Raw genomic sequence first — 9,793 nt, forward strand, 5'->3', positions numbered from 1 at the left:
GACACTATGATCAACTAGCTAATGCCAATATTTTTACCAGCAAAATTTTCCATCTGATTGCAACTGGCTTTTCAGCCCATTACATTAACCTCTCCCACTTGGCTTTATGATGAAGAGCTGCCTCTTGGCCACAGTGCTCCAGTATTCCTTCATCCACATGGAATTCAGAAAGCCTAGTTCACTGGCAGCAATTCCATCTTCATCAACAGCCTAAAAGAACTTCTATCCCAGAGCTCTTCAAAAATGCTGGAGCTCCCCTCAGAAATATAATTCTCTCAACTTCAATGAGGAGAGGATCCTGTGGATCATCCTAAGAATGAAGTTTGGGATTGGATGGCCAGGTCTTATATGATGAATCCACAGTATTATTACACTATTCCCTAAATATCAGGACCCCTTTTTTTTATAGTATACTAGCCAAATTGTGTAATTTGAATCTCATTTAGTGTAATCTGCCATTGGATCTAAATTTTACAGTCTGGTTGAAAGAACAGTCAAGAGCAAGAAGCAAAAAAAAAAAAAAAAAGGAAAGAATGAAAAAGACCCTGAGTCAAAGCCAGGCACAGAGAAAAAGTTAGAGGACAAATCGAGCTTACAGTCAGATGATGCCTGTAGTTGTATGTGTGTTTGAAATCCATAGGGTTAGGATTTACAAGGCCACAATTTTCATTTTGAATAGATATACAACCCTGTTTTTCTTTAATACCAACAAGACCTCAGAAATATCAGAAAGTTTAAATATGTTTAAATATACAATGCTTACAAGGCATCTCAACTTCAGCCCCACCCTCCAATGATCTGACACATGAACTCTTCATAATACCTTTGAGGAAATACAAGACCCGGTTTTCAACAATTTAGTTAAGTGTACAAGATAAAAGAATGATGCTGAGACTCCTCTACCCACCTTAGGGAAGTGACACATCATTACTATTCACTAGTGGTGGCAAGAAAGCCTGACCTGCCTCCACCCTGAAGATGAAATGAGGAGGTCTGCCCTTTCTCCAGTGTTTTGAATACAGCCAGCCAGTGGATGCCAACCCAGATTCTCTGTGTTGGTCTAGGGATGCAGTTTATGTCTCCCAGCTCTTGTCTGTCTCTTCTTTGGAGCCTGAGCTTCATGTTCTTATTCTGCACAGCTACATCTGGTTTGGGATCACTCTAACTTCTCAGATGACTTGTTTGCTTTTACATCTCATGTATTCTTTCCTAATCCCTCTGCCACAAAAGGCATTTTTACATATGGTAAACTTTGATTGTTGGCTCTACTAACTTACAAACTGTAAAGGATGGCAACTAGATCTGGGATAGGGTGAAATGGTAGGAGAAACTTATCAGTGACCTCTGTAGAAATCATTTTTACTTCTAACAAGATAATCATGAGAATCCTTGATTCCTCAGTCCAATAAACAAAATAAGGAGAAATTGTTATAGGCAATTATTTATTACTACATAGCAATGAAATATAGTAATATAGATCTTTGTACCATATACTAATCAAAGCCTTCCTTGTTTCTAGAGAACAGTAACTTTGCCTTGTTAGGCTATTAATTTTTTTAACTTAAATATACTAAGACATTTCTTTTTTTGTGTGACAGAGACAGAGAAAGAGAAGACAGAGAGAGGGACAGATAGGAAAGGAGAGAGATAAAAAGCATCAGTTCTTCATTGTGGCACTTTAGTTGTTCATTGATTGCTTTCTCATATGTGCCTTGACCGGTGGGGGCTACGCCGAATGACCTCATGCTCAAGCCAGAGAGCTTGGGTTCAAGCTGGTAGCTGTGCTCAAACCAGATGAGCCCAAGCTCAAGCCGGAGACTTCAGGGTTTCGAACCTGGGTCGTCTGTGTCCCAATCCGACACTCTATCCACTGTGCCACCTCCTTGTCAGGCAAGACATTTCTTTTTATATACATAACATCAGTGGTGGGATCCAAGTAATTTAACAAGAAAAGAAATACACAAAACTAGATTATAAGAAAATTTTAAAATACTAATGAAAAAATATTAGATAATACTTGACAAAAAACAATAAAAGTTATTTAATATATTTCCATATTGCTTCTTAATTGACATCCTCAATTGCAATTTTAGAATAAACATTACTATGGGCACTTAGAATATTCCGTTGTGCAGCCTGACCAGGCGGTGGCACAGTGGATAGAGCGTTGCACTGAGACGCAGATGACCCAGGTTTGAAACCCCGAGGCTGGATTGAGTGTAGGCTCATCTGGTTTGAATACAGCTCACCGTTTGAACCCAAGGTTGCTGGCTTGAGCAAGGGGTCACTTGGTCTGCTGTTGCCCGTCCCCCCTCATCAAGGCACATATGAGAAAGCAATCAATGAACAACTAAGGTGCCACAACAAAGAACTGATGCTTCTCATCTCTCTGCCCTCCTGTCTGTCCCTATCTGTCCCTCTCTTTGACTCTCTCTCTCTCCATTTCTGTCAAAAAAAAATATGCTGTTGTGCAGATGAATATTAAAAAAGAGTAAGAAGCCCTGATTAGTTGGCTCAGTGGTAGAGCGTTGGCCCAGCGTGTGGAAGTTTTAGTTCGATTCCTGGTCAGGGCACACAGGAGAAGCAATCATCTGCTTCTCCACCTCTCCCCCCACCCCTTTTCTCTCTTTTCTCTCTCTCTCTTCCTCCTTCCCCCCTGACCCCTCCAAGCAACTAAGTAGCAGCCTCAGATGGGCAGAGCATTGCCCTGTAGGAGTCTTGTTGGGTGGATCTGGTCTGGGCACGTGTGGCAGTCTGTCTCTCTGCCTCCCTGCCTCCCTGCCTCTTACTTAATAAAATGAAAAAAAAAAGAGAGAAAGAGTAAAAAATGTGAATTTGTGACTTCCACATTGGGCAGCTGCCCAGGCACTCACCTTAGAGAGAACCCTGATTACAAGTGCCATTTTAACAATTGGTTTGCTGAACTCAACAAAATGTTAAGTATCAGTTCTGCCAAACCAGTGTGCACCAGCTGAATTCCACCACTGCATAACGTGTTGTTTTCTCTAGTTACACTAGGGTAGTGTGTGTGACATATATGGCCTCTAGATGACCCTCTTTCACACTATCTGCTTGCATTTGTCACTATGTATGCACACTTCTTTCCATCTGGGGCCACTAAAGACAGTTAGAAGGTAATGGAAGGGGTGGTTGGATACTTATATTCTACTCAGCCTTCAGTCTGTATTTAGAACCACGGTTGATTTCTATATTCTGTATTTAATCCTCATATGGAGAGAAGGGTCAGGCCAAAATCTGACAAAATGCTTGCTTGTTTTTTCCCCATAAGGCATTGTCAGATTCTGAGCTAGGAGTATTCCCAGAAGCTAATGGAGTGCATACTTAATAAAAGCCTTTGTGAAACTCTGGAGACAAGCAGGTTACTAAATATGAGGGCTATTCTTCAAGCCATCATAATATCCAGCACAGCTCTGGCTCATGGACTACCTGTGGCTTTGGGAATAGTGGAAGATGACACCTGTGACAAAGATTTGCTCATATTGGGGATCACTGTTGACAGTGGCAAAGGCAAGCTTCCATAATCAGTTTGTAAGAATAGGATATTAACAGGGCAGGTCAGAGCAGGAGAGGAGGAAAATGAGGTTCCCATATAAACTGCTCACAAGAATTAGGGGATCAGGGAATGTGCAGATACTCCAGTACTTTCAGCCTTTTATATAGTGCCTTTTCACCAATGAAATAAGTTGGTTTTGCATCTCATTTTCATAATCAAACTTTCTTTGACTTGCCATTTGCTTTTCTGTTCTTGTTTAATAAAATGATTTCAAATGCTTCTTTTTTATCGCTTCGTATTCATTTTGAGATATCCTCTAATTTTTAAGAGCAGTATAGATACAGCAAATGGCAGACTCTTTATTCATGTAAGCCTTTCCCTTGGGAATGTATCTGTAATGCTGACTTTTTGCTGTGTATCACAAAGTTCCCACCTGCACCAGAAGACAGGGATGAAGCCATTATAACATAAAAACACAAGCAATTTTTACTTTATTTGTCTGTGTAGTCTTTATGGCCAGGAGTCATAAAACAAACAGAAAAAAACTTCTAAAGTATTGATAAGATTGTCTGAGGAGGAATGAAAATAAAAAGCAGTAGCTCTCATTCTCTTCATTTTTACTTTAAAATAAATCTTTTGTTGCATTTCAGAAGCATTTTAATTTTGACATAAAATATGCCAGAAAACTTGAGTTCATGGAGATTTTTTTTCCCCTAAAAGTAAGTCTGCACGACAAATACTTTTGGTAAGAACAGGAATATAAATTATTTGAAAAATGTATTTGTTAAAAGCCTGATGCTTTTATTACAAACAATTCCAATCAGTTTTGTGTGTCTAATCTATTTTTCATTTGATAGATATGATTGATTTTTATGAATTGCATTACAGCTGAGAGGTTATATATGACATTTGGCACTGGTATTAAAAAAGTAATCATAGGGTGTATAATATTTTTAAGAAACTGATGGTATCATTCTGTTATTTATTTCAGATTTCTCTAAGGACATGCCTCGGTTTTACTATATATCGTCCAATTAAAAATTATGACAGGAAAAAAATTCTGTCTTAAAGTAGGCATGTTTAATTTGATTTTATATATAGTGAAATCGTTTTAAAATAGAAGCTTGTTTATATTCAATAAATTCAACTGTAGTACTAAGCATGAAAAGCAGTAAATCCCTGCTTTTATGTCCTTTTCAAGTTTGGTTGACCAGGAGGTCAAGCAGACATGGTGGTATGTATGCATTGGGACTTGTCATTACTAGCTCTTAAAATCCAAAACAGTCTGCATTTAAAATTCTTCACTACAAAGACGTCCTTCAGAATAAAGGATCTCTTGTTATCACTGCGTTTCCATTAAAAATAAAATATGTTGTTCATTTTTAAAAAGGAATATTTTTTTTCTTTGAATTTGTATTGGTGATCAGAGCATAGACCCCCACCCCTCATAAAAATTTATGGGTGTACAAGGAAAACTAACTCCAAGATGTGGCTCTACTTTTTGCACATGAGCAGACTGCTGGCAGCTAATCTCCCTGATTATGCAAAATTGGAATTATAGCAAGAATTACTGACAGGCTCGTAGGTTTGAATTCCCACTTCAAAACTAGTGAATTGGTTTCCTTATGTTCTGTGACAAATGACCTACCTAGCTGCTTGGCCATGCGGAGATGCTGGAAACACCGGGGAGATGGCAGGACTGCTGATATTGCTGAAGCCTGATTACAAAGTATACATTGCTACTGAAAACTGATTTTTTTAAAGTACAACCAGGTAAATATACTTTTAGTTATAAATGGTCCATAAGCTGATTTTAAAATTACTATCAAATGTAGTAGTAAGTTCAAAGAACATTCAAACACTGTATGCATGATTGATTTAGCAACTTTGTGTATCTGTATACTATACATAGATATAAATATATATATACATTTATACATATATTAAATATACATATATATGTGTGTGTGTATATATATATATATATATAAACTTGGGACATAAAATTGAAATGAAAATGTCAACTGTGAATTTTCCCTCTTTTGATATTTGATTTAATATAATCAAAATATATAATGAAATAAATATAATATTGAGTAACAGATGATCAGGAGACCCCAATTATTTTCTCAGGTTTTGGACTGAACTGTTACTTATATCTGTAGTAAGCTAAAAATTTATGTAAGGATTGATATTTCTGTTAGACTTCTTGATACCAGAGTCATGCATTCTCCTAAAAACATTTAGTTCAGTGTTCACATTATTGCATTCTACAAAATAAAGAAAACTGGTAAATTAGCTTGATAGGGCAAGAAGTTGAAAAGATTGATTTTAGGATATACTTTTGGATTTCTAGAGCATAGTCGCCTTATCAATAGATATAACAAAGCCAAGTAAATATGAAGAAGTGCTCACAGCTACATGTATTGAGAAAATGAAAACCCAAACAGTTGCTCATTGTGCTCAGTGACAATAGAAACCCACCTTAATAAACATAAATCTATTCCCAGGAAGCATTCAACTATATATAAAATAGCTATGGCAAAATAGGGTAGTTTTCTCTGTCCAAAGAGAAATTCTTTCGCATTGTATCTATACACAATTAGAACAATTGGAAGGTAACTTATTCAAATTGATTTGATTGCTGTTATTGTATAGGGCAGAGGTCCTTTATTTTCTGCACATGGGCATATGAAACAAGGTGCTTGGTTTGACTGAAAATTCTAGGGAAGTCTTAAAGACCACACAGAGTGATGAGAAAGTTTATCAACCATTCATTACTGATCCATGATCCTAGCATCTGTCCTTTGAGTCAAATAGGAGAAATATTATTTCTTCTAATATACAAATGATACAATGCAAGTCCAAAATGGTGAAATGGTTAAGGACACAGTTAGCTAAAAATAGGATGTAAATTTAGACTTTCTAATTCCAAGTCACACATTCCTTCCATTAGGCCAGATTTACTTTAACTTAGTATTTTTCTAATGCTTTTCTCCATTTATTTCTCCTACTTTTCCAAGTTTTTCCAATACTCTTGTCAATTTTCAATTCTCTCTCTCTCTCTGTCTCAAACAAAATATTTGACTTTTTATTTCACATGCCAGTTATTAATTTTAATTATTTAGGCATTTCAAGATAATCAAAAAGCTATGATAACTCTCTGAGGTCAGGAGATTTTAAATACAAAATTATAGTCCTCACTGTCATTTATTTATTTATTTATTTATATTTATATAATATATATCTCTCTCTGTGTGTAGACATATATATTTCTTCAACTAAAATTACTTAACACAACTCATTTTTTAAATACTTGGAAGAATTCTGAAAATTGTAATTATTTTTTTAAAATTTAAGATGCTCAGCTTTCTTTAGTACCAATTATTTATCTCTGAAAAATGTTTTTGATATTCATTTAATTAGAAAATAGTTTTCTGGTAAAAAAATTCTTTAGAAGCAAATACTCTTCAAAACTTTTATGACATTAGTGCAGTAGTGAATACTAGCATTTATTGATTAATTCAATCACCTAGACAACTGTGATGAACTTCATATCAATATCCTTTGTTCAAGATAAGCAGAAGCTGCCTAACATACCTCTTTCCACCCCAATCAACTACTCCCTTGATTCCAACTGAAATGAAACAATGAGTAAGTCAAAAATTTTTGTTTATTCAACCCCTTTGAGTTCTTATAACTAGTGTTCAGGTTAGAAAGAACTCAAAACATGAGAGGAGCTTTATTCAAAATTTCAAATTTAGTTTTTCTTTGATTCTGGTATGATTTGTTTCCCTTTGCCCTCACATAGCAACTCTGGTCAATTTAATGTGTTGATGAATTGTTTATTCTTTATGCTACTTATCTAAGAAGCAGATTATGTTAGGAAAATGGAAGATATATGATACCTCTCTGCACTTTAGCTGATGAGGTACATAAAAAAGCTCACAAAATTATGCAGAATCTTTAAATCCAAAGGTTTCTGGTATATCTATCATACAACATGTTGTTCTATCTCAGTAAATGATGCCATTTTTTTACCTCAAAAAGAAAACTGTACATATCAAATTCTCACTCCTCCCTTAGCCACTTTATTTATAGCGTCATTTCCTCCTTCTCAGCAGTGCAGGCAAGGTTTTTCTTTCTTTTTTTCCTTTGTAAGACTGTTTCCTATAATATTTCTCTGGATCTCTTCTACTCTCTTCTCCTCAGAGATCTGCTTTCTGAATTATATCCCTGCTCTCAGGTTTTCAGATTTTCTCTCACCCAAGTCTGTACCTTCAATACATAGATACAAATTCTCTATCATTTAAAAACCAAGGCAAAAACTACGTAAGAATAAACCTACCCATTTCCCTGTATGTGACAAAAATGCCTAGTTACCTCAAAGTATTTATTTTTCTTGAATTTATGAGTGCATTGTAATTTTATTTTCCAATGTTATATTCTCTCTTAGTATTTTACCTTTTATCAGTTTTTATTTCTATAGGTTCCTAAATCTATATATATTAGCTAAAAATACCACACCAGTTTATGCATTTGCATATTGGATCCTCTGTCTGAATACCCCAAAGACAAACCAAAATTAGGATATACATAAAATAATTCATCATCTTTTCACCCAAATTTATTCTTCTTGAACTTGTTGATAATGACATTTATCCAATTAGCTAAATCACCCTAGACTAAGTGTTCGCTCTTACTTATGTCCTCTGTACAACTGTTCACCACGATTTCTATTCCTACCTCTTTTATAATCTCTCTAGTTCATCTTTCCATTTTGATTTCTTTTTGGCCTGAAGCATTTGGAGATTATAACTTCTGCCTTATTCCCCTAAAAACCTTCCTAATTTAAAAAGAAAAAATTAGGCCCTGACCAGGCAGTGGTACAGTGGATAGAGCATCAGACTGGGACACAGAAGACCCAGGTTTGAAACCCCGAGGTTGCCAGCTTGAGTGCAAGCTCACCAGCTTCAGTGCAGGGTTGCTGGCTTGAGCTAGGGATCATAGACATGACCCCATGGTCGCTGGCTTGAGCCCAAAGTCAGTGGCTTGAGCCTAAGGTCAGTGTCTTGAGCAAGGGGTCACTCACTCTGCTGTAGCTCCCCGGTCAAGGCACATATGGGAAAGCAATCAATCAATAAACAACTAAGGAGACTAAAGAGCTGCAATGAAGAATTGATACTTCTCATCTCTCTCCCTTCCTGCCTGTCTGTCTTTCTGTCTGTGTCACACATGCACAAAAAATAAATAAATAAATAAAATTAAATTTTGAAAGTAGTAGTGTAGAATGAAGATAATATAATGAATAAATAAAATAATGAATTAATACATAATGAAATTGGGTTCATACAGGAAAATGTTGGTTTCACTTTAGGAAAACCAATGGTCGTAATGCAGTTCATAAAAAAATGAAAGAATAATATAAATTTCTCAACAGATGTTAAAAAAGAATTAGGTAAAGTCCAAACTATTTAGAAAAAATATTCAGCATGCGTTTATATATAAAAAGCCATGTGATCTCTCCTAGTGGGCATTATAACTGAGATTTAGGACTCCCACTTTTGTGCAGTTCAGTGCTTGTGGGTGGCAGGGCCCTTAAGAAGAACACTAGGTCCTACTGCCTCATTGATTTCACTGTGAAATAAATTCTGTGGTGAGAGAATCTGATTTAGTAAATATGGAATTCAAAAAGGTTAGCTACAGTGATTCTGACAGAAGCAAGACAGGAAGAGAAAACAAGTTCACAATCACAATTTGTCGTTCCAGGGAGGAGAAATCACTGTATCCTCATTATAGAAGGAGTACAGTGGAATCAATCTTTCACCAAGCAACTGCATGGTCCCTCCAGGAGATGATGCTCTCACTGGGGCTGGTTTTGGTCTCTGCTGATTTGGGAGGTTTCAGTGATAGTGGCAGCCAGCCTCAGGCGGGAGAAACCCACATTGCTGATTCCAGGGTGTCACCTCCATCTTGATACCATAGCTTCTTTTCTTAAGAGACCATTGAGGAAGCACTAGGGTGACAGGACAAGTTGCTTGATATTTGCATAATGCATCACTGATTTCATCTTCTTCAGTGAACATCCTTTGGTGGGCATTTTGTGGGTAACAACTATTGTCACAATGAGTTCAAGAGATCCACGCACAATGTCTTACTCCTAACCATCTTCTCCATTTCTCCAATATTTTTCTGTTTATGTTTGAAAAAATTTGACTAAATGTTAAATAATGATCTCTAATTGACTGAGTCTTACCTCTGATTATCTTTCCTTCTAAG

The sequence above is a fragment of the Saccopteryx leptura genome, chromosome 4 (genome assembly GCF_036850995.1).
Source record: "Saccopteryx leptura isolate mSacLep1 chromosome 4, mSacLep1_pri_phased_curated, whole genome shotgun sequence".
NCBI classification, from domain to species: Eukaryota; Metazoa; Chordata; class Mammalia; order Chiroptera; family Emballonuridae; genus Saccopteryx; species Saccopteryx leptura.